The sequence below is a fragment of the Homalodisca vitripennis genome, chromosome 7, assembly GCF_021130785.1.
Source record: "Homalodisca vitripennis isolate AUS2020 chromosome 7, UT_GWSS_2.1, whole genome shotgun sequence".
Taxonomy (NCBI): Eukaryota; Metazoa; Arthropoda; class Insecta; order Hemiptera; family Cicadellidae; genus Homalodisca; species Homalodisca vitripennis.
This window is the reverse complement of record NC_060213.1, coordinates 37,826,823-37,852,311: the sequence shown is the minus strand read 5'-3', so window position 1 is coordinate 37,852,311 and position 25,489 is coordinate 37,826,823. Positions and strand designations below refer to the sequence as shown.

The window sequence follows — 25,489 nt, the reverse complement described above, 5'->3', positions numbered from 1 at the left end:
GGGGGGGGGGTGGGGGGGGGGGGGGGTGGGGGGGGGGGGGGGTGGGGGGGGGGGGGGGTGGGGTCCACTTTCGTGCGGAAGAAGTTGTTCCACCGGAAACGTTTTGAGATGGAGGCACAAAACCTGGAATATCAAATCCATCTCAATTACAGGAGAAACGCTCTTCCAAAGTGAGACTGATTTTTTAGTTTTTTAAACTACTTTACTGAAGTTGGAGGGATAAGCCTAGGCCAAGTAGTAAGTGGAACTGAACTTTCTTTCAATGTTCTGCTAATTCTCTCTTGTACATTAATGATAAGTTCCTTGCACAGATCATTCTCTTCTGGGAATTGGCACAGATAGACAATGAAACAATTTTGAATGGCACGGTGACGAAATTTCATTACCTTTTTTAGGATTCTTTGTTTGTATTTTGACGTAACAATGTGTACTTCCAATAATCTTCCTTTAACATTCTGTGATGTTTGAAATAATCCAACACGAAAAAACATTTTTAAAAAGAACAAAGAACGTCCAGCACAGCACTGTAGTCAGTTATGAATTGCAGGTGACAGCCCAGTGCGGCATTCCTCGTTGTCTTTAAAAAACTTTTATGCTGAAACTCTTATAAATCGTGCTAGTTAAGTTTGTTTGTTATGTATTTTGTAAATTGTAAAGAGAATCCCTAATTTTGTACTTGTTTGAAGAGTCTATCTATAAAAAATCTATAGATCTTCTAACTAAACTTAATGACACTCTTCATCCTAGTATGATTGTAAAACCAAGGGACTTTCTACTAATTTTCCAAATAGCAAAGAACTGATTTTACAAACTGTTGTGTCGATATGCTGCACAGCTTAAACTAGGTTACAGGAGGATGATTTTAGCAAGAAATATTTTGAAAATACCACTGACAATAACACTATCCATAGCAGGATTAATAGCAGATTGACCCTCTCCCGCTCGCAAGGCATGAATCGGCACGGCCATCACATAGCCACTGCAGCTTAAACGGCACAGATCGGCACGCACTGCTTTATCTACTAGAGCCGATAAGTGCTGCTCTCGAGTAGCAACATGTTACTACTACGGGTTGTTTGCTATCAGGAGACCATTTCACTTTACGTTTACAGTAGATTTATTCCATTATTTTGCTATTTGTATTAGTTGTGCGGAAACAATGGCGGGTTGTAGTCGTACACTTCGTGACAGTGAAATCGATCTCGTTATTAGTAGTGATTGCGACGATTCAAGTGAGTGTAGTGATGTACCAGAGCCTTGTGAAATGGTTGGGTGGCATTGAGAATGTAGTTCGGAGTGATCACAGTGGCAGTGACGGCGAGCCAGACAATGACCTTCACCAAGTAACTGCGCAACAAACAATCCCGCGCCACCGGCACCCCAGCTGTCCGTGTGCCCCCTCCCTGGTCTCGTACAGTCAACTTCATTGAACCAATATATAGTAAAATAATTAATATATATAATTATAGTTAATTGCAATGACAGAACGTGTGTAAGTTGAGGCGCCACGTATTTTTACAACCGAGCGCGACCGGCAGACCGAATTAATTGAGGTTAGAAGCACCGTGAGCGCCTGCAAACAATGCGAGCGGGAGAGGGTTAATGATCACATTTTGAATGCCTTGAAAGGCAGTGTGCAATTTAACAAGATGAGATAACAGAGATGCACATTTAATCTGTAAAACTAGATTTGTTAACGAAAACAGTTAAATGAGGATTTATTATTTTGAATGAAAGAGGAAAAGTTTTACAAATAGTGTTTGAAATTGCACACAAGTTTATGATTGTCAGCAAAATTAACTGGGAAAAATGTGTTGGTGTATATACAACAGAGAGGAGAAAACAAGAAATGTACAATAACACAATACATCACTGCTGGATGCCATGTTTGTTTAGTACAATAATGTAATACTTCACCTAAGTTAGGATAGGAACACCACTATATTCATCCTCAATAACTAATGGTCCAACTTACATTAGGCAGTCTGCGAATCCAAAAGCGTTTGGTGGAGCGTTGTTTTGCTCTTACAGTTGTTGCAGTAGTACAGCTCAGTCTCAGCCAACTCTTCCACTTGAATAAAACTCGTCAGGCAGTCTAAAATTCCAAAATTATGCTATGAAATGCTTAGGATTTGAAACAGCTATCAGTTCCTTATTTTTTAATTATAATGAAATTTTATCACTTTCAATGCTGGCCTTGAAATACCAGGTACTTTAAATGCCCTGTAACTTCAAAAAAAATCATTACTCTGAAAATATATTTCACACAGCGTTAAAATAAGTCATAAGGTAAGAATTTCCTTATGTTATTTGTAATAATTAAACAACAAAAAACAATAACAAAAATAATTGAATTGTACTAAAATTTTAACCATGAAATTGGCAATCAATATAACAATAATGTTGATCCAAATCAATTCCGTAGTGACAATCAACATTATAATGTCAATCTTACACACACCCGTTTTAACAGTTCATATAATACACAAGTCAACACTAATACCACTTTTATATACCACTTCAAATAAAAAGAATTGCTGATTTCAACAAAGAAATTTATTTTGTTGTTTTCACAAAATTTTTAATTATTTTTATATTTGATTGTTAAAAACTAGGATAAAAAATATATTTCAAAGAAACCATTATTATTATATGAAAGTACACATATTTTCACATAAATACAGAAGAAATCATGTGAATACCTTAAGAAATAATTTTGTTTAATATTTGTCTAATATATATTTGCCTTCCATATTGAATCTTTCTACTGAGCAAAAAAAGTGAAAAAAACTTTAAAATAATTACTATTACAATTAGAAGAAAATATACCAATTTATATTTCGTTTGATATTATATTACAAACTAAAAATAAAGAAATAATGTAATCAAATGAAGAGTGCCGATACATTGGCATGATGCTGTTTTGGAATTGATTTTGCGGTGCTGAGATCTCGGTTCACAACTGTTTTGAGAAATATAATTCTAGAGCCAGTACATCAACCTTTGGCCATCAAAGGGTTAAGCGGTGGCTGTAGAGAAACGACCTTTTAATCTTAAAAAAAATATTAACAATTAAACATCCTCATTTTTTGTTGTAGAGTTATAAGAAATGTCTCACTTTAGAGGAATTGAAAATACTAATATAAAATGTATTTTTTTAAACACTTTTGTTTTCTACTCACCTAAAATGTTGCATGGAGGCACTGGATCCTCATTGGATTCCCTGTTCTTCTTCTGATAACACTTATCAGGGATGTCTAGTGAGAGATCTAGGAAAGGGTCGTGTTTCTTGGATTCTATACTGCAATTGAGACATCTCACCTGTAACAAAGAAAAAATTCAAAATAAGTTGATGAAAGAAGATATTAATATAATGAACTGCAATGTGAATACCAAGTCAGAGAGATAATACAGTCATGTGCAAATTAATCTGAACAGAGAGGTAAATTTGGATTTTTCGGCGTTGGCCAACCTGCACATGTGGTGTTATTTCTTTTGTACATGTGATTCATTGTTTTTTTACATCACTACAACACTTTTTGAACATGTTAAGTGATATTACTGTCTTTGTGTCCGTCATTATTTAAACTTCCGATTATTTTGGTGAGTTTCTTGGGTTATTTTCGATATTAGTTTTATTATGGATCTACTCCTAGGAAAAGAAGCAAGATTGTAACTCTGCAGGAACACACTTCTTTGACTCAAAGACAGATTGCTAAACAATGTGGTGTTAGTTTTGGCTCTGTAAATAATATTATTAAGTAAAAAAACGTAACCGGATCAATATATCCCTAAAAGAAAAAGAGTTTTGTGGAAGAAAAAGAAAAACTGCAACCAAAGATGATGCAATTTTTGTTAAGAAATAGTAAACTTCACCCTGAAAAAAAAGTTTTGATCTTAAAAAAGACTTAGAAGATGCTGGGGTTCATATTCATGACTCAACAGTCAGAAGAACGTCTTTTGGCCGTTAACAGAAAAGCCAGAAGGCCAAGGAAAAAACAACTGTTAACAGCCCGCTATGATGAAAAAAAACGGTTGGCTTGGGCCAAAAAGTATAAATTTTGGAAAGTTAAGAATTGGAGGAAGGTTTTATTTCTGACGAAGTTATTTTGAAGTCCAAGGTAGGAAATTTTTCCCATGTAAGGTCAGATAATGAACCTGTGTCACTGACACATTTGCATCAAACAGTAAAACACCCAGTTAAAAAAATGTTTTGGGGTTGTTTTTCGTTTTTTTTTTCGGCTTAAGGCCTTTGGTACCAATATCTGGAATGATGAACAGTGAGAAATATATCCCTATTCTACAAAGCAGAGTGATTCCTGAACTTAAAAAACTAGAAGCTGACTATCACGTAAAATATCCTGTGTTTCGACAAGATCTTGCACCCTGTCACGCATCCAAGGCAGTTAAAAAATTTCATGGATGAATTTTGTACTCGGAATGGCCTGGAAACTCGTCTTATGTCAATCCAATAGAAAATCTCTGGTTCATTTGTAAGGAGAAATTAAGAAAAAAGGACTGCAACAACTAAAGAAAAGATGATTTCAGCCCTGATTCAGGTTTGGTTTCATGACCTTGAAATCCAAGAAATGTGCAAGAAACTGGTCGATTCAATGCCAAAAAGTCTTGAAATGTTAATACTAGCAAAAGGAGGCCACATTAAGTTATTAAATGTATGTATAATGTGAAAACTTATGTAAATAGCCTAATAAATGTTTGTTTTTAACTGAAATTGTTTTTGTTCAGATTAATTTGCACATGACTGTAACTATGGCGAGCACCCTCGAACAGACATGTTACAATGCACAAACAGAAATGTACAATGTATGAATTTCAAATCAAATATTGTTTATAAAATCCTGATTTGTTTACTTTGGTTAATTATCTCCAATTTTCACTTATACCACTCACTTCTTTTCAAATGACTATAATGCTCTCCTCTCCTCGAGCACTTTCGTATCCCTTCATGAGTTGCATCAGTACACTCAAGCATCACAACAGGCAGACAACGCAATACTATTTTCCACCAGTCGAAATTATTCATGGTTTACTAGTTTGGTATAAGAAAGAATTTATCTACTGCTATGTTTCCGGTCCAGAACTGGTGGAGTCCAATATAAATAGTGACACAGCAAAGCTCAATAGATTCCAGATTTTATTGTCACATATCGTCGATCGAATCTAGAATCCAAATCATTTTTAAGATTCAAAGGAGATTCAAAAACCAACTTCAACACACCACTAGCTGCAAGGAAGAGCTTAAAACATAGCACCCAAATCTCCAGAAAGTTACTAATGTCATAAAATGTTATATTATATCATAGATATTGCATTTATGTTTCATTTTATTTATTAAATTCCTGACCTACACCGGCCTTGATGTAACAGAACAATCAATATAATGACATACCTCACTCTGCAGTGTACCGCCAAAGACACTGGTGACGATTGACGACCGCCCTTTATGCCCCAGTAGGTACGGGGACTCCGGCAGCAGATGTAACAATTCAGTGTGCAACCGGTCCAGCATGTAGCGCAGAAACTCATGGGCGTCTTGCTGCTGGTACCCCCCTGCGCAATCATTTGTTTGGTTCATTGTATTCATCAATATATAGAGAAACAGGCTCTAGAACTAGGTTTCCTTCAACAGCAAAGCAATGATCAATTTTAGTACTAGAGTAAGAGATTCGGATCAACTAAGCTGACATCAATTAATTGGAGCTTATCTTTTAAATAATATTTCTAATAATTCTAAGTATATTATAAACTATTGGAGTATAATTAACTTTAATATAGGTCGTGGCTATCTGCTCAAAGTTTGCAAACACAAGCCTTCTTGAGTTTTGGTTTCTAGCGGTATTTTAACAAACGCACTGTAATATGATGAGAATTTGGACTTAGGACAGTGAGTAGTGCCCTAATTGTATATTCTTAATAACAGTTACCTGCGGCTTCACAACTAATTTTGTAGGTTTTTCACTTGTAATAGCACTTATGGTTCAAGCGAATTGTATTTCCAACGCCAATGTTGACTTTGCCTTCTTCCCACGGTCAAGACAAGTATTAAAAAGTGTATATTTATGGTCATTATAATTTACTCTGTATTGAAATTTTTGTTCCATACCTGATTCTACCTCTTTCCTGATCAAAAAAATATATATACATACACAGCTCTGAGAAGCCTACTTTTTTTCGAAAGACAAGAAATTTAGGTTTCATAACAGTCTTTAAATGTAAAGTAAAAGTTAGACTACATTGTCTCTTATATCTGCACTGCTAGCAGTTACCCGCTGTTTTGCAACGCAATTTAGTAGGTGTTGCATGTGTGTGACCACTGCTGGTTCAAGTGAATTATATTTCTGACATCAATGTTGAGTTTTGCCTTGATACTATGGTCAACAAAATACATAAAAAAGTGTATAATTATGGCCATTTTAATTTACTTTGTTCTGTTTCAACTCGATTTTGCCTTGTTCTCCAATTAAGATATATATCTGATATCAGAGATGCCTACTTCTGTCAAAAGTGAACTAAGATGGGTAAATTAACAGTCTTTATATTTACAGTAAAAGTTAGTAACATTATCTTTTAGATCTAATATTTAATAAAAATGTACAGTTAACAATAACACTACATGTGTTTGTTTCTATATAAATTGAAATATATTCTTCATATTTTAAAACATTTAGGAGCTGGAATTTGTACAGTAGTTCAAAAGCACAGACTAGCAAACTTTCATCTAGCATAGTTCTTGCAACTCCCTGTCTTTGCAGACAAAATTCTGACCATCTTCTGTTTTAGGAAATTTCCTAAGGTAATAAGTACTTACCTAATCACTGAAATCTAAAACAGCATGAAAAATAATGGTTTTCATTAGAGAATGTACTCACTACTAATGTAAACCAATTGAAAATAATAAACAATATTTACACAGAGCAGTTGATTGTATTAGACATGCTGTTTTAATAATTATTTCATAACTTTTACGACCAAGATGAGATATTTCTCTGCTTGAAAGACCAAAGGGGCATAGCCTGGAGAAATTTCCAAAATAACCTTAAGCCTATATTCGTCCCAGGGATCGTAAGAATGTCCATGTCAAATGTCAGTACAGGTTTGAATAGTTTACACGTGAAAGTAAAACAATAAACAAAGGCGCTTACGCATTATTATTAGGAAGTATATCAGAGCACTTTAAGTTAGGCAACGAATTCCTGCCCCCGCCCACACCCAATGTTCCTTATCCAGACAGAGCCAAGCAGCGTGAAGCCTGGAGAGGGAAGAGTTGCTCTCTGCAACACAGTTCCATACCTCCTTCAAATAGCCTAACCCTCTAACGGCTCAACTGTCTGCTCCACAGTCCAGTTCAAGCTTTGTAGCAGGGAAAATGCGCAATCGACTATTATGCACACCGTGGACCTGCCATGTGTCTAGTCATCATAGCGTGAGATCGGAGGTTGAAAAAGTTTCATGATCCGATACATCGCCAGTTTAAGAATTTTCTTTCAAAAATTGAGAGTGAATCAACTATTATGCACACCGTAGACCTGCCATGTGTCTAGTCATGATAGCGTGAGATCGGAGGTTGAAAAAGTTTCATGATCCGATACATCGCCAGTTTAAGAATTTTCTTTCAAAAAATTGAGAGTGAATATCATATAATTATACATGAATATATACATGCCAAATAATTGTGAAACTTTGAATAAACAGAGGAAAAGACCTACTAGTTTTTTTGAACTATGTCAAGTTAATGATATGTTCATGATTTAACAGACCAAACCCATACAAGAGCTTTCAGATGATCACTGGCTTTGGAAGTTTCATTTGCAGTAGCTAATCTCAATTTTTAGAACTAAAAAATTTGTAGCTTTATTTGGAAATCAGTTGGGAAAGACAATTTATACCACTTTTAAACTTGCAAGAAGAATTGCTTACATGAAACTCATGTGCCTTTCCCATTGCATTTCATAGCTGATTGTGAAACTAAGGGAGTAATTTAAAAACCTCTTTGCTGACTTGGATAATCCATCAACAGTAGAAAAGGTTTTAAACCATCAAAAGTTAAAATTGAACATCCACTTTCAGAACTTTAACTGATTGAGAAACTTGCTGCAAATGAGAACTTGAAAGAGTACAAGGAATGCTCACGAATGCACATCTTCTTCCAATAAGTTTATTGATTGCGAATTCTAGAGTTGAACCCTTAAGTATTCCAGTAATTGACATTTACACTACAATAAATTCTAAAATACTGTACTTACTACAGCTCTCCACAAAACAATAGTTTTGTTTGTTGTATGTGTATGTTGCAAAAGAAGCTTTAATCAAAAACAGTGTACAGAACAGCATGAAATATATCTCACAGCATGTTGTGCTTGTCATATGAGTCTGGGATTTGCCAGAATGGAATTGCTTTTTTATCAGTTTTAATCACTAGAGATAGGGTGTTCACATGCACATTGTTGAGACTGTAGCACAGTGTATGTGATTGAACTTAATAATGACACCAACCTGAACCTAGGAACTACTTTCCAAATGACAAGGAACAAGGATTCGGGAGATATGGCCGACTTGGTCGCTCCATTGTCAGTCAGGTTAATGATGATCTTCCGCAGCTCTTCTGCCATCAGTGCGTCGTTGAGTTCCCGGAAACTGCGGGACTGATACACCTTACTGCGGCCAACTCCTTTGACGCTCTCAAGAGACGGCAACTGCTTGAAGTACAGGCAGAACTCCTCTATGTTGCTAGACAGAGGAGAAAGAATATTTCACTCAAAACGCAATAGATCTAGAGTGGAAACTCACATAACCTATATAAACAGCACTAACTTTCTCTCCTTACATAATTATTAAACTTAGTATTTCATCATTTCCACACTTCTGGAAGAGTGAAAATATTTAGATCCTCATGATGTCATAGTATTTTCATATTATAGTAAAAATTAAATACAGCCTATTTTTGGAGCATTGTTCTGCAGGTATTGAGTATGCTGTTGCAACAATTTAATGACATGTCTAAATTATGAAAAATTAACTAAAAGTAGTAAAAATATTATGTAAAATCTGCATTCAAGATTACAAAACTGCATTAGATTGTTGTAAATAAATTTTGGTTTAAATAAAAATATGTTAACAAAATATATACTTTGTTCATTTATTAACCTACTACTATGTGAACAGTTCTATTAAGATCGGTACATTTCATTTAATTACGCCTGAAGCACAAGCAAGTATGTCAAACGGAAAGTTTCCCAAAATAACTTTTATCACTTAGGTCTGATGAAAAGGTATTCCACCAGAAAGCTAAAATCCTATAGTTCTGTTGTAACTATAACAATACTTTCTTCTTTAACTACACATGTAAACATCTCCAATTAAGATGTCACTTAATTGGGACCTTTTGGAAACTGAATTTTAGCAGTGTACAATGTCCAATCTCAAAACTTCTATGGTTCAATCTAGTGATAGGCAAATCTAGAATTTTCGAATGTCAAATCCGATTCTGAATCTTAAAATCTGCAATTTCTATAATTTTTAAAACTTTGAAGACTGTCCTGTAATATAAAAACTAAAAAGAAATTCAAGAATACCACTCTATTGTAAAGCAATCAGCAGAAGTTCAGAGAAATAGCTATTTAGCTTTTAAGAACTAAGTCATATCCCCTACCTTCTACTTTAATTTGTTAGCTTCTAGAATGTGTGCCTTTAACCTGTAAAAAATATAAGTATACATTTTTATCGGTTACTAAATACATTTAAACGTCAAAATCTTAATAAAATTTAAAACCATCCTTAGTCATGACAAAAAAGGTAATATATTTTATAAAGGAAATACTTTGTCACCAACAAAAATTTAAAGTCAACAAAAATTAATGAATGTCTTTATACTTTATGAGAAACAGCTGACTTCTTCACAAATGTAAACAAGGTATGATATAGTATGCTGCTGATATAAAAACTGCAAGCAAAATATTGTCTAGAAAATTAAGTTTTAATTTGTTAATAATTTTACCTGTCTACTCGTGTTCATAAACAAAAGAAAACAAAAACTTGTTTTAGCAATTGCGATTGTCCGTGTAAAGATGCAGCAGATGAACATAACATATTAAATACTAACTGCAAGCAAAATTTTTTTACAAAATAACTATAATTAGCTAACTAGATGATCTATTTAAGGGTTTTCAAACACAAAGTATGATTAAAACGTGTGTTTTTGAAATCGGTAATTTGCTTATTTCTGATCAGTGGTAGTTTGCGAATAGACACAGCAGAATCGCAGTCATGCACAAACATAAATATGGAAAATACTAACTGCAAGCAAAATGTTATCTACAGTAAGATAATTTGTTAATTAGGTATCTATTTATAGATTTTCAAACACAAATAACGCGTTTCAGAGACCGGTAATTTGTGTACTGCTGACGGGTTTATAAATTGACGATGCAGCAAATCTTTGCAGATTCGAGATACGGCTTTGATACATCACTCGTTCAAACTGGCTATCAGCAGCATACTAATACAGCCAATCCTAAATTCTCCATGTTTAAAACTGAATACAAACAACTTATTAATGCAACTATCCCCAGAATCCCCTGTATAAACTCACATAAAATTATATCCCTTAGTTTAAATTAATGACAATTCATAAGATTAATTCTTTAGGAGTTACAGGACTCTTTTATCACTACTCTCACAAAATTTACATTAAATTTGATTTCAAATACACACTTTTAATGACCTCCCAAAGTTGTAATAGGTAATAATTAATTGGTATTTGATAGCTGAGTTTTATATTTTCAAAGGGTATGTTATAATGAAGTTACAACTTTCATAGCATGAGTGGAAGTAACAGGATGGTGGTGGTTCTCACATAATTTTATAGACTTGTTCGAGTCTGGTATCTTTAGATGGACGAGTTATTGCATGGTGAGGGAGTTATCCAAGATTTTAGGTGTGAAAAGGACTTAGAGAATGTTGAAACCTTCTAAGGCTAGGTAGGCCAGGACGGTAAATGGTGATGAGAGATACATTCTCAGAGTTGGTGTTAGGCTGGAATTTTGCACCAGATTGAGTCAGATTTAGTGCCTGACAAGATTAGTGAGGCAATCTCTATTATGAAAGGCACTGGCTGGTTGGTTAGTAACTATTCTGCTCGCTCAGGCTTATTCCCAACCACAACAATGTCTTCAAGAAGTGAAGCCAGCACAGAGGTTGTATTTGTACTATTCATAAAGAGGTAGGAATAGGAAAGGACATTGCAGTAGCTACGGTTGTATCTTTTATTTAAAGATTAAAGTCGATATTGGAAGGGATGTTTCAAGGATACATTGTGCAAGCTGACTGAGGAGATTGTGGTGACTGGTACCAGGAGTAATCTTACCTGGGCAATACAAAAACCTAACCTCTGTAACACGTGATGGTTATGTTGTGTTGGGTTAGATTGACTACGCATTAGACTTTAAGGTGAAAAAACGTAGAGTATAAATATTATTTTGTCATTAGTAGTTAGTATTATTACAATTAGAATTAGAGGAATTCCTACCTTAAAGATTGAAGAACAGCATTCATGAAACATGTATTTCCTAGATTCCGCAGACCAACGACTTTTTTCTCACGTTTCACGTTTTTGAGGTATGTACTATTGGCAGTGTGTCGTTTCTTCTGCGGGTAAGTCTTATCGTTTTCAGTACTTCCAGTGCTGCTGTCAGCAGAATGACACCTGCAAAAATTAAGATAGTGTTCACTTTCACGTTTACAATATTACAAACAAGAAGTACTGAAGATAACAAGTCAAATTTGGTATAAATTTTAGCTAGAAGCAATAAATGGTATAGAAAAATGTTAAGTATTATAGGCAATAGAGTCTTGAAAACTTAAAATGTAGTTACCTTTTCCTAGAGCGTGGTCGTAAGTTGCGTCTATTTTCCTGAGAGGGAGAACTCTCCGACACTGCTTCCTTGATCATCTGCCGTAGCTGTGCCAGGCACTCATTAGCAGTATCATTGACGACAAACTCATCACAACCATAACTACAACACAACCCATGATTTTATTTATTACCAATATATGAAACTTGGTTAACATAATAATAAAAAGAATTAAGATTTTTGTAAGAAATTTTTAAAATTTAGTTTAATTGTAAATCATAAAACAATGTGTTTCACAGCCTTAACTTTATTACTGGATTATAATTAAAAAATTGAAAATATGCTGTAGAATTGATTGTGCAATACTCTTTTTTTCCAAAAAATATTTACAAACACAAATAAGAGTTCAACATTTTATCCATATTTTGGGGATTTATATGGGGTCATTCCATATCAAATCAACCAATGAAAAAATAATTTTGGACCTTGACCTGTAAGATTAGGATGATTTTATGTATAGTTTAACTACCAAGACTTCTTAAAATGCAAAATTTTACATTTTTCTGATTTTGGTTTTTTAGTGACAGGCTTTTAAAAACCCACAAAAAGGCAGTTTTTGGTCGTGTCTCAAAATTTTCTACACAACGTAAATAACTATTAAAGCTGAAGAGCTCAAATTCATGGCATTCTTTTCCATTTGAAATGCTCTTTAATTTGATGTATCACATGACTAAGTGATGAAACTGTAAAAAACCATAAAATGCTGTTGCCAATTATTTTACAACATCACGGTATGTCACTCTAACTACGCATCACCTGTCATCAGTCATCAAACATATTGATACAAAACATATTATGTTGTGTGTTTTGTTTTGTGTATTTTCTTCAACGAAGTATACACCTTGAACATAAGTTCAACATTTATTTTTATGTATAAAAATTTTGATTCAACTGCACCACATCATAATAATGAGTAATCAATCTATGTACTTACTTTTTTCTAAATATTTTAATAACATTGTTAATAGCTTTGGTTTAAAGTGGTATTTTGACTTACATTCCAAGCGGATTTGACCAAGTATTATCCAAAATGTATAGTGTGTAATATTAATGAGGTATTTTTGGAAATTTTATGAATTTATGTATATATGTTATTTGATAATATTTGTATTAATTCTATGTTTTAATGTTTGTTACTAAAATTTGTAGATTGCTATTTTGACAAAGCGCTGAGGGTACATTAAAAATAATTACAATAATAACATTTTTGTGTGTGTGTTTTTTTCTTTTAAATAATATTCTTATTAACATTATTAATATTTTTTTAAACAACATAACATTGTAAACAAACTAAATAGTGATTTATATATATATATATATATATATATATATATATATATATATATATATATATAAGCATATTTCTTAAGCTTTTAAAATGTGAAACATATTCACACTATAATATTTTCTTTGAGAGCTATGATGTTTTACTTTAAACATAGTGGAATTTACCTTTAAACTGGCTAGCATTCTTGGGTGGCATTGGTTATATGAGTGCTGGGACTCTTGAGTTACAACTAGCAAACATGATGTGAAGGTTTTAAAAGTGAATTATGAAAATATATGAGTGCTGGGATAAATAAATAAAATGTTTGGATTTATCAATAGATCATTTAAACTGAAAAACCCACATTCAAATTTTAATATGCAAACTTCACACAGTTTGTGTTTTTTTTACTAAGAACATAACAATTATATTCAATTAACGGTAAATAATGTGTAGTTTTCCTTTAAAAGAGCAATGAATTGAGACTTGGGAGAACTCAACTGCAACTCAAAAAAGTATTTAAAATGCAAAATATTTCTGGCCGACAGATTTCCAATCTTTGAAAATATTGATTTTATGTTCTGCGCTCATTTTAGAGCTTTCCAATTATACCTTTAAGAATAGATCATTACTGTTACAGACACATATGCTCTAAAGTTATGCCATAAATAAGTTATTTCCAACCTGTACAGCATAGCTCAGAATAAAAAACTGTCCAAACTATATAGCAAATAATAAAAATCTTGCTAAATCCTACAAAAGCAATTAGAAGCTAAGATTAAGCTCAAACAATGGCTGGAAGAAAAAGCTTTCTGCTTACTTAACCATTGTTTTGAATGATAATCTTTCAGACATTAAATTTGATCAATGCCATTTTTAACTCTTTAACCGCTGTTCCTAGATTCGCCGCAACACCTGAGTGTCATGCTTAGTTACAAACCCCCAATGATTAGCATTTTTCTCATATTTAGGAGTTTTTGACATAACACATTAGGTATTTCAAGTTTAATAAATAGAGTGAGAAGTTCTATTAATTATGGTAGGATCCTCTTCGTCCATTGGTGTTCCCACCTTAACAACATATTACCACTATCACATAACTATCTATGAATAAACATCGGAGAACACCTCGTAAAATATTCATGTAACCATTCCCGAACTCGTGTATGATACACACATGAGTAATGTCCAGAGGATTGCACCACCAACTGGACAGCTATCTTCCAGACATTTTTAACATAATAGAATACCAAGTAACACAATATAACTGCTGATACAATAAAAATAAAACACCTGGTAATATGAAAATGAGTATACATGGGTGTGGCGAGTTTTTACAAAACTACAGCTCCACGGCATATCTCAGGCATGGCGGTTGTTTACAAAACTACAGCTCCACGGCATATCTCAGGCGTGGCAGTTGTTTACAAAACAAAAGTTTCACGATATATCTCGGGCGTGGCGGTAAAGGGTTAACACAATGAGCCTTGTATCAAAAGCAACATGGAGAATAATACTTACTTATTGAAACCGATTTAAAAGAGATTGAAGAAAAGGCTGACTATGTCTTTTTTACCTGAGTTAAGCAAGCCAAGTCAAATTGAAAACTAAATTTACACCAATTCAATATTACAAAAATAAACCAGTTAATTTCAATAAATATAAATGTTAGATAAATAATAATTACATCCAATTTATTTAACTAGATTTGGTATACAAATTGTGAAGTACACTTAATAGAATAAACCTCCTATAATTATTAACCCTTCAAGGCTAAATTTCAAAAGATGAGCAATTATCATCCACAAGCTACTTTATGTAATGTTTCAGTTCCAAACCAGCAGTTCTTGGAAAGTCAAAAAAATCTAAATTCAACACAACTCAAGACTAAAAACACACTATCAAACAGGAAAAATATCATCACATTATTAGTTCACATTGGTCACAGACGCTTCAGAGTAGTAAGGTAAAATTTACCAGAACACAGCCAATGAACTACACTCGATACAGATGAGATGTCCACTCTGGTTGGAATGTTCAAGTGAGTGAGCGTTGACGTACCGGCCACAATGCACACTGCCACAATAAAGGCACATCCATGGACTCTGATTCGAGGAACAGACTGTGAATAAAAAAAAAAACAATCAATATTAATACTACATTACTATTCAATGAATGTAACCACACATTTCCAGTTAACATAAAGTGAATACAGCCCAGTCAATAAATACTTCAAGTTGGAAGTTGTTCCTGGAGAACGGAATTTTTGTTGTAATTATGATATAATTTCTCAAAAGTTTCCAACCTACATTTTGCGCTTCTCAGTCCTCCTGACTTTAAATGTGCAGGTCTTCAGAAAACCAAATGTAACGTCAAAAATAGGTACTTATGGTATTTCATGAAAAACCCCCAGTTTTTGGTAATTGTGATGCTAAATCAATAATATTCTATTTAACTGATAAACCTCTAGTTCTTTAAGACACCAGATACTGGTCAGGCCACTAGCCATTGTTTGATATAAACAAATCAGCAACTTTCACTACATGTTTTGTGACCTCTTCAATCTGATCTCTTCCTCAGGTTGCCTATCACACATAACTTAACTTGCAATCTAGCTTAAAATTAACAAACCAAGATTAGAGGCCTATTTTAAAACATTTATTGAGTTGAAATATTATTAGCAAGAAGGCTACAGTATAATAAGCGACCACCATCACAATCGAATCATGTTTATCGATTATACATTTATCAATACTATCAAATACAATATTTGACCTATAGATATGATTAACAGGGTACCCACCCAATCTTCAAATTCACAGCGCTTTTACAGTTTTTACTGAACAAAAATAGTAATTTCACGTCTATAGTTTTTATACAAATTATAGCATAAATAAAAATAGAAAAAGATGGTGATTTTACATGGAATGGCTGATTTCAGTAAATAGCGACACAATGAGTGCAGTGACCCTGGACTCGGCACTTGTGTGTCTGTTGCCAGTTCTCGTGTCTCAACTCAGCTTAAATACAGGTGTGTTACATTTCAGTTTTGATGTTATTAACATTGTTTTACTGTTAAAAACACACAACAGACAGATAACCAAATGTGTTTGTGTATGTATTTTCTGTAGTTATACCTACAAGTTATTTTCTTTCTTGAACATCAAACAATGTTTTAAATGGTAACAAGACAATGACCTTGCTCATTTAAGTGTTTGTAGTGAGGAGATGAAAACTAGGGAAAGGTGGAAAGTCCAGCAAGAAAAGTCGGAACAAGCACATTGCAGAAGACACTTGAGAAGACTTTTATTCTAAATTTGGCATTATGAATATACTGAAAATTATGTACTATTTAAGTTGAAATCAAACAAAATATGACTTTTTAAATTCATAAATGTAGTTTTGATACATAAATTTTAGTAATTTTGTCTGACATTTTGATTTCAGTATTTTTAGATGGTCATGCAATGATTCGATTCTGTTGGTGGCCGCTTATTATACTATAGCCTGAGAATTGACCAATTAGAAATGCAATATATATACTTAATATTCGGTACTTTGGGATTATACCGACCACACCCAGACATGAATCGTTATTTCACATTTCGTTTCTACTGATTACTGATTACTAGATTAGCGTAGAACAATATTTCGTCAATATAAAACAGGAATTGTCTTATCGCAAACCCCTCCCAATCCTCAGACAGAGGTCAAAGTCGAGCGTCTAGTAGATAACGTGATTGCAGAGTCTCGCCGCCCGTTCAGCTGGTGCATCGCTTTGTTGTACTTCCGTGTTTTACCTCTACATTTCTCCAAACACAAAAAATTCAACAAAAACAAACATTTACCAAACTAAAATCTTTATTAAAAAAAACACTATAAACTTGTTTTTATTCTTGATCACATTCCGCCGCCCAAAATGCGAGTGCCTCCGGCCATCAGCGCGGGCTTTGGCAGCACCTTCGGTGCTGCCCTGCGCTGATGTCGACGAAAGAAAAACATCCCTCGAGATAGTACCTATCAGTAAAAATATCAAATTCTAGAGGGGCTAATCAGAAATATAAATTGAATTGTAATGGAAAGGCAATTATGTACCGTGCAAATCACGTGATGCCGCGCGGCCTGCCGTAATCAGGATTCTCGAGAAAGATAAGATAACAGCGACAACAATACCGATCACAATACCTGGCAATGCTTGTAAGTTTGTAATTTTGTAATTGAAGAGTTGTTTTTTCGTTCTATCTTGTTTGTTTCTATAAATTTCTATTTTTGTGTTCTTCATACTAGTGTGGTCGGTATAATCCCAAAGTACCTAATATTCTATATTACGAGCCTGAAAGGTTGAAGCAACATACAAAATATGGACTGGTTCAGTGTTAATTTGATTAATTGAAACCTTATTCTGCCTCTTAAATTAGTTTATTCTAAACCCAATTAAAACTATTTGCTTGAAACCTTAAACCATAAATTTAATAAAATTACCAGAAATATTTTAGAGACCTAGTCTATAATTTCAACAGCTAATCATTAGTTTACTGTATATTCCTAATAGACTAGGTAATATTCAAAAGCAAAAATTGTAGGCTCTACATAAACATTTTTCATTCATATTTAGACTTATGAGTTCATTGTTAACTTAGTACGCCTCATACAGCAGGACTATAATATGTGAAATATTCATAAATTAAAATCGTGACGTTCTACAATAATGATACTCCCTACTCTCATGTGATCCAAAGGGCCTGTCAATGCCCCACCAAGGATGTCAAGTTACAAACCAGACTTGCGATTGTGAACCATAAATACATACAGTGTTCGGTTGATTGAAATTTAACGTTTAAAATTATTAACCAACACGAAAATTTTAACATTAGAGTAATGTTTTAATAAGTTTTAAAGAAATTCAGCTAGATTTAGAGTTAATACTTCTTTCCAAAATCAGATCTATTCTTTACCTGCGCAAACTACATCCTTTGTTGCTGTTTGGACTGGGGACACGATTTTTATATTTTCAGTTAAATGCGGACACTCCATTATACTTTAAACACTTTTAAGACGCTTATTTAAAGTACACAGAAACGTTCTGTTACAACAATGAAGTTATTTTTCTCTGATAGTCGACAGAAGATCATTAACCAAAAACTATAGTAGAACACCTCCGCCTCTGCCTTCCACAATCGGCACAATCCACAGACACACCGATAAACTCCTCTTGACTCTTGTATTACTACGCAGCCCAAAATAATGAGTGAGGTGGTGGTTTGTAACAGTGCTTTTGTTGAATTTTTCTGTAAAAGATAATAATCTATTGCAAAATATAAATGTGATTGTCTAGTGTGTTTTTACTTTTCATCTGCCTAACTATTTTGTTTCAGTTTATGAATGATTACAAGTTGGTTTCTCATAAGCCAGCAATTAAATGTTTATAACCTTTGTGAAAATTCATAATCAATACAATCACAATCCACAAAGGGGCCTTAGTTTTTGTTACGTGCTTGTTTCAGAGCTTTTCAAACAACTATACGACTTTCACTATTTATTTTCCAAACGTCTACAATGGCGATGAAAAATATAACCACGGCTAAATTGATTATTTAATTAGAATTAAAAATGTCGGTGAGAATAAATCTCGTCGCTGGGCGTCAGCCAGTGACAAACGTGTCACTGCAGTTTCACCCAATTACTGAAATTATAAAAAGATCACTAGGTGTTGAAGGTCACCTATGATTGGTTTTATGCTTTTAAATGTTACAATTTTCATTTAAATTCGATTGGGTTTAAATCATACACATAAACCTTCATCATTTTGTTTGCCGTCCAAATTGCTCTTTACAAAATACTGTTTTCTTGTAATTACTTTGTAATTTATTCTTATGTAATACACCAACATTATCTTAGTAGGGATTATCGCTACTAATAATTTATAGTACCCTATTCGAGAAAAGCTATTTTATTACTTGTTATAAATGGCATACTAAATATAAGAGTTATTTACTATTTCAATACCGGTGTAACATACTGTACTATAAACCCTCTCGGATGGAGAAAGAATGTACAGTGAGAAAATATTAGTCCCCTTTCAATATTGTCTTTTTGTCACATCTTGCACAGTAGAAGATGAAGTACGATCATTCTGAATTTTCAAAGCAATGAATGAAAACATAAGAAATAAATTAGTGAAATTGATATAGCACAACGTCAATTGCTTATATTCTTAAGTGCGTGGAATATACTTATTTTTAATCGGTAAAAAGAAATACATTGTTGATGCAATTACAGTGACCCAATCAATCAATCGAGGTCAGTTATGACCATCGATGGTAGGTGTGATCCATAATTGAACAAGTGAACTATAACCTTATTCGTTGTTCACTTAGGAATATGAAATACAACTACAGTATAATAGTTGCTATTTGTCATTTAATACAAAATGACAAATTTATTCCTAATTGAATTTTCCGTGGCAATTCAATTAGGTTTATTGCTATAGGCAATCACCTATTCTATTTAGGGTATTACGAATAAGTTCGTCCTCTTATTCGTAATACGACCTCTGTATGAAAAAGTACAACGTCTTATTTTGTTGGGATTGTGAAATGTTCGATCTATTATTGGAATATGATGTATAACAGGTTATACAACTAGAATATTGATCGTAAAGTAGGGAGTGTAGTTCTTGGCACGATTTGTGTTATGTTTCGAATGTCTGTCGTGCAAGCCAACACCTACTAAGTTACTGCTTTGTGTCTTCCGGTATACCTTGCGAGTGAGCAATTTCATCACATCCGGGAATAAACACCGGAAATTAACTGTAAATTTACATGAGGATTCGCTCTATCAAGTTAGGCTACATATTTAATGTTTAATACAAAATGTCACTGTTGTAACTTTTTTTAGCTACTACGGTTTTTAAGTTGAAACGACTTTTATATTGTGGCTCGCAATTATAGACCGGAACTAATCACATGTAACCTAACAGGAAATAATACACGAGATATTTCAAAAAACAAATGTACTTAATTAAAATTAAATAAAACTTGCTGTAGAAAAAGACATGTCAGGCATAATTTATCTCTTATGAATTAGGATTCATAGTATATTCTTTAGATTACCGCATATAATTAGAAGAATATTTAATTAATGTTGCTTATGCCAAGTTTTAGGAATAAAGTTATGAATTTAATTAAGATATTTTGGTTTTCATGGACCGCAGGCTTGAAACCAAACCAAGTACCACTTCTGATGCTTAGCTAAATGAACATCACTTTTTGGCAGATACTCTTTAATTTTTATTGTATTTGATACAAAATAATAATAATGCAATTTGTTTTAACCAAATGTCTAGCTTCTGAAGACTAAACATAGGTCTGTTTTTAGTATTAGAATGTAATGGCTATTAGATATGTTTATAGCTAGTGTATTAATAACCATTAATAACTCGTATGGACTTATATATGTATTGTTTTGCACTAATTGAGTTTTTGAACATTATTAAATCATTATATTTGATGACTTACTATTTATGAATGAATATACCATCCAACCTAGTTCCAGATTCTTACATTCAGAAGGTAAGGGTCCATGATGCGATCAAATGCTTTCGTCAATCCTTCAGAGTTTGAGAGGGCTTCTTAGTCCTAACTCCACCTGGTATAATAAGACATCTTTACTTTATTTCCACCCTACATGTTTTTTGATCACCCTAAAACGTGGTCTTTTTCCTTATGGTTGTCCAATCCGTTCTTTTTAAATAACTTGTTCTCCCCTCTTTGTATGTGCATAGCCATCTCAATCTTCTGTATCATTGTACAATGCCCTGAGCACTTGACCTTTTCTTTTACATTCTCCATTTTCCTCTATTGGTTGAAACACTCTATGTAAATTTGGTTTTCAAAGACTATGAGTGCTTTTAAAAATTTAGTTTTGTAAGTTTCCAGAATTCCCCAGGAAAGTGTACTTCTGGCTGAGTACAGCAAACACTGATGTCACTTGAATCTGGGCAACCATATGGAGGGGGGGAGGGAGAGGTTGTGGACATCACTAACCACAAATGTTGAAATATTGGAATAAAAAGGATTGTTTGACAGGTCCGGACTGGAGCTATTGCTAGTCTATATTGGATTTCTCCCTCTTTATATTTCTTAGTGTAACACCATTATATATTCAAGTTTTTATATTTACAAATTACAATTTTAAGACCTAAATCTGGTTGATTATACTGTTTTAACGCTTATTTTTATGACCTTACTTTATTCTTCATTCATTTGTAGTCTTAAATTCTTTGCTTCAGCTATGAACTTAGTTTAATATGAAAAAGTTAAGCAATTAAGAAAAATCATTTGAGATTGATCATCCACAGATCCTAATATATGAAGAAGATTGTGGACAATAGTCTTTATTCATATGAACATAAGAAGAGTGGTTCTGTCAAAACAGTTATTGGGTTACAGGACTTTTAATATTAGCTTTGTAAATTCTCTAGCTGTCACCTGCAAGATGTATAGTAGAGCATACAAACCTCAGTCACCTATTTCTTCGATCTTGAAGTACGTTCCAGAAGAATACATCACTTGGATTTGGAAAAATTAAGAGTGCATTTAATTCTTTTTCCAAATCCATCCCAATTCCTATATGACCTGATACCAAATAATACCTTTGACAATAGGTACTATGACAAAGTTTATTGGCTCATAAAAGTGATTGTTGAAACCTGACCACCAGTGAAGTCGATTTATTTAAAATTTTTATTTTTTCATAAGATATTTACAAAACCTTTCTGTGTGAAAACTAGCATACATTTTTATAATGTATGGAACAGGAATTATACTCTCCTGTTTCTAGCTCATACATGTGTAACTCTGTAACAATTTCACTTTGTACAAATAAAATTGTAAACAGGGTATATAAAAGACTATTGTCTTTCTGTTTATCTATTCGCAGGACATCTTGAGAATGAAATGAGTTATATATTTGAAATTTTGCACACAAGCTCAGCAAAGCCTGTTACAACACGTGGTGTGGTGTACTTCTACCTTGTATATAGGGTGACTATAAGTCAGTCAACAACAGCAATCCGACTTTCGTTTACCTGGTGTAATGGTAGGCAGTTTTCTATTTTATTAGGGTTAGTACTCATAAGGTTAAACGCATGCCAGGCTTTAGTTCAGCGTGGGAAGCTTCACGTAGACAACATACTGTCCTGGAGAACTATTCTTAATGGAACATTTATGATTTTCAGTTTCAATTTATAGTAAGTTTCACCAAATTTCGACCCTCTAAAATTTAACCACAGAACAATGTTTCAGCAAACCATACCTGTTATTAAATACAGAAAAAAAACTAAATATATTATTTTTAGATTAAGAAAAGAGGTGTGTTTTTAATGAGTCATAAATGTGTTGAATTTTTATGTAAAGAATCCTCATGTAATGTAACTTGTAAGGAAGTAGGAAAAACAAACCACATAAAATATATTTAGGTTTGATATTGGACCAAGAAGTAAATTGGAAAATTCATATTGCAGATTTAAAGCCCAAATTAAACAATTCAATAAGATATGTTTATTTTGTACAAGATGTGTAGTGAAAACATTTTAAGAAAGTTATTCTTCTCATTAATCTAAAGTAGAATGGAATATGGATTAGTATTTTGGCCAGGTGCTTATAACACAAATATTAATATTATATCAATTCAACAACAAAATGTACAAGATTAATTGTAAAAATGTCAAAAAGAGAACCTTCATTGCCCTTATTCAAAAAGTTAAAAATATTACCTCTGAAAAACTTTTTTGTTTACTAGTGCAGTCATTGAAGCATTATTGCTCCGAATTTTTTTACTGTGAACCGAATTGCATAAAATTTTGGAATTAGGTTCATCATACCCTTAAATTCAAAAAGTGAAAATAATTTGAACTCCGCAATCACCCTGGGGGTGGTTGCCACCCCTTCTCGGGGGTGAATTTTTTTTGTTTCAAAAATAACCTCGGATATATCGATATAAGGCATCATTTTAAGCAAAAAATCATCTATAAAGTTTTTCGAAAAAATCCAATACTTTTCAAGTTACTGGCAATTGAAAATTCGCAATTTTTTACACGTTTTCATCGGTTTTTTTTGCAAATATCTCCAAAAATAAACGTTTTATATATCGATAGTTTTATTAAAAACAAAATTGTAGCAGGTAATAAAATGAACAATTTGGTTTTTTATAAAGTATTCTAAGTGCAATATTAAGCTAGATATTAAAGATCAAAGCCGTTTTTTTATTTTGTCTGAAATTTAATCGATGTTGTCAATGCCATCTAGCGGCGAGCAGATGCATTTTAGGCATTCTAATAAAAATAGTTTTGTAGTGCTTGAAATAAGCTTTTAAAAATGAGCACTATTAAACGTCTTTTGCACGTAAAGTAAGTGAGCTGTATTGCAAATAAGAGGAGCATCTAATGTTTTTTCTTTGAAATCAATGGGTTTCATAAGTGCCATTTCCACCAAAATTAAAATTAATCGGATTCCGCCTAGAATTAACTTTATTATGAAGAGTTTGATAGATTGTATCAGTTTTGCTGCTTCTGGACACATATGTTTCCAAAAAGTCACGATTAAAAACAATTTCAAATTTAAAAAAAAAACCACCTTTTTTCATAATATCTCAAAAATGACTATAGATACGTATAAAAGTGTAGGGATGAAAAATTTAGGTATTTTTCTGACAAACAAATTTGGTTTTTTTGTTTTTTCTGACACACAAAAATTGACGGAGATTATTTTGTTTGTTTAAAGAGCGCGTGGCAGCGCGCAATTCACAGCCTCTCTTAAGCCCTTTAACCCTTCACCGTTTGAGAAAAAGGTTTTTTACTATATATTTCAATGAAGGATGTTGTAGCTCTCTTAATTACCTTTACAATGGCTTTTTATAAATTGTGATAGCATGAAAATTGAAGGAGAGTTTGTGGTCCAAAAACTTATCATATTTTTTTTTCTACTTAGTAACTGAAACTTTCGGAGTGTGAATATTTGGAGCAATGTGAAAGTACGCAGCATAATAGAGACCCAAAACTATTGTAATGTGCATAATATATATACATAAATGGCTCATATATTTTGGAAACGTAGGCATGAATACATACCAACGTTCTTATATGTATATATAACACATTTGAGTGAATTTTATATAATTTGTTAAATTTTTTATTCAATAAATGGCAATTTTTTACTCTAAATTACATTTTTTTTAAATATGTAATCATATATATTTACTGTTTTAATTTAGGGGTAGTTTTAAGGGGAGAAAAGCTTAAGAAATATGATAATCATTTTCGAGAGTGTGGAATAATATTTAAATCCTTTTCATTTTATAAAAAAAAAAAATGTTAACAATTTTTTATCAATGGGTAGTTTTCAAGGGTTGAAAGGGGATTAAAAATTTGATAATTATTATAGAGAATATAAAATATTACTTACTCTACACTTACATCTTTTTATGTAATACCAAAGTATTTTTTTGTGTGTTTTTTTTTCAATTTAGGGGTTGTTTGCAAGGGTTTTAAGATTTTCAAGGGGTTGAAAACGATTTTAATATGAGGTACTTGTGTTAGAAAACACTTTAAAATTTCACCACTTACTATTAGACATGTGTTTCTAGCGATAAAATGGCTCGATGTCAATTTTCCATTAAGGGGCTGTTTACACCCCTTAAAAATAATAGGCAGAGTTTCAGATCATTTTCACTTTTGAAGTTAAGGGTAAGATGAGCCTAATTCCAAAATTTCATGCAAATCGGTTCACAGTAAAAAAATTCGGAGGTAAGACCGTAATTTTTCGCTTCAATGACTGCACTAAAAGTATTGAAACAATACAAACTTTTACAATAAAAGTGGAAGTGCTTCTCAACACTATAATTCATACAGAAGCAGATTTAGAAATCCAGAACAAATAGTTACGCTTAAACAATACTATACATTTTTTACAAAAACCTACAATTTTCTAGCACCCAGATTTTATAACAAAATTCCTGGTTATATAAAATATTAAATAGTAAATATTTACTAAAAAAAAAAAACTAAAAAAATGGACTTAAATTTCCTGTATTTTATTTGAAAAAAGTAATAAGTTTTGTTTAAATAATACTCGCTTCAAGTACTGAGCATTATTTCATTTTAATTTCTTTAATTAATGATTTATTTTGTATCAATAAGATTATTATCATGTTTCCTTGTTTGTTTGAAAAAATTATTTTTGTGTGCAAGAGAAAATATTCTTATTCTTAAGTATTTCAGCATATTGGGATTATG

General features: G+C 32.7%; 1 pseudogene; it reads right to left on the bottom strand.

Moving 5' to 3' along the window:
- LOC124366684 overlaps positions 1-18,370 on the bottom strand; it is a 44,596-nt pseudogene extending 26,226 nt beyond the window's left edge.
- Positions 18,371-25,489: the final 7,119 nt, after the last annotated feature.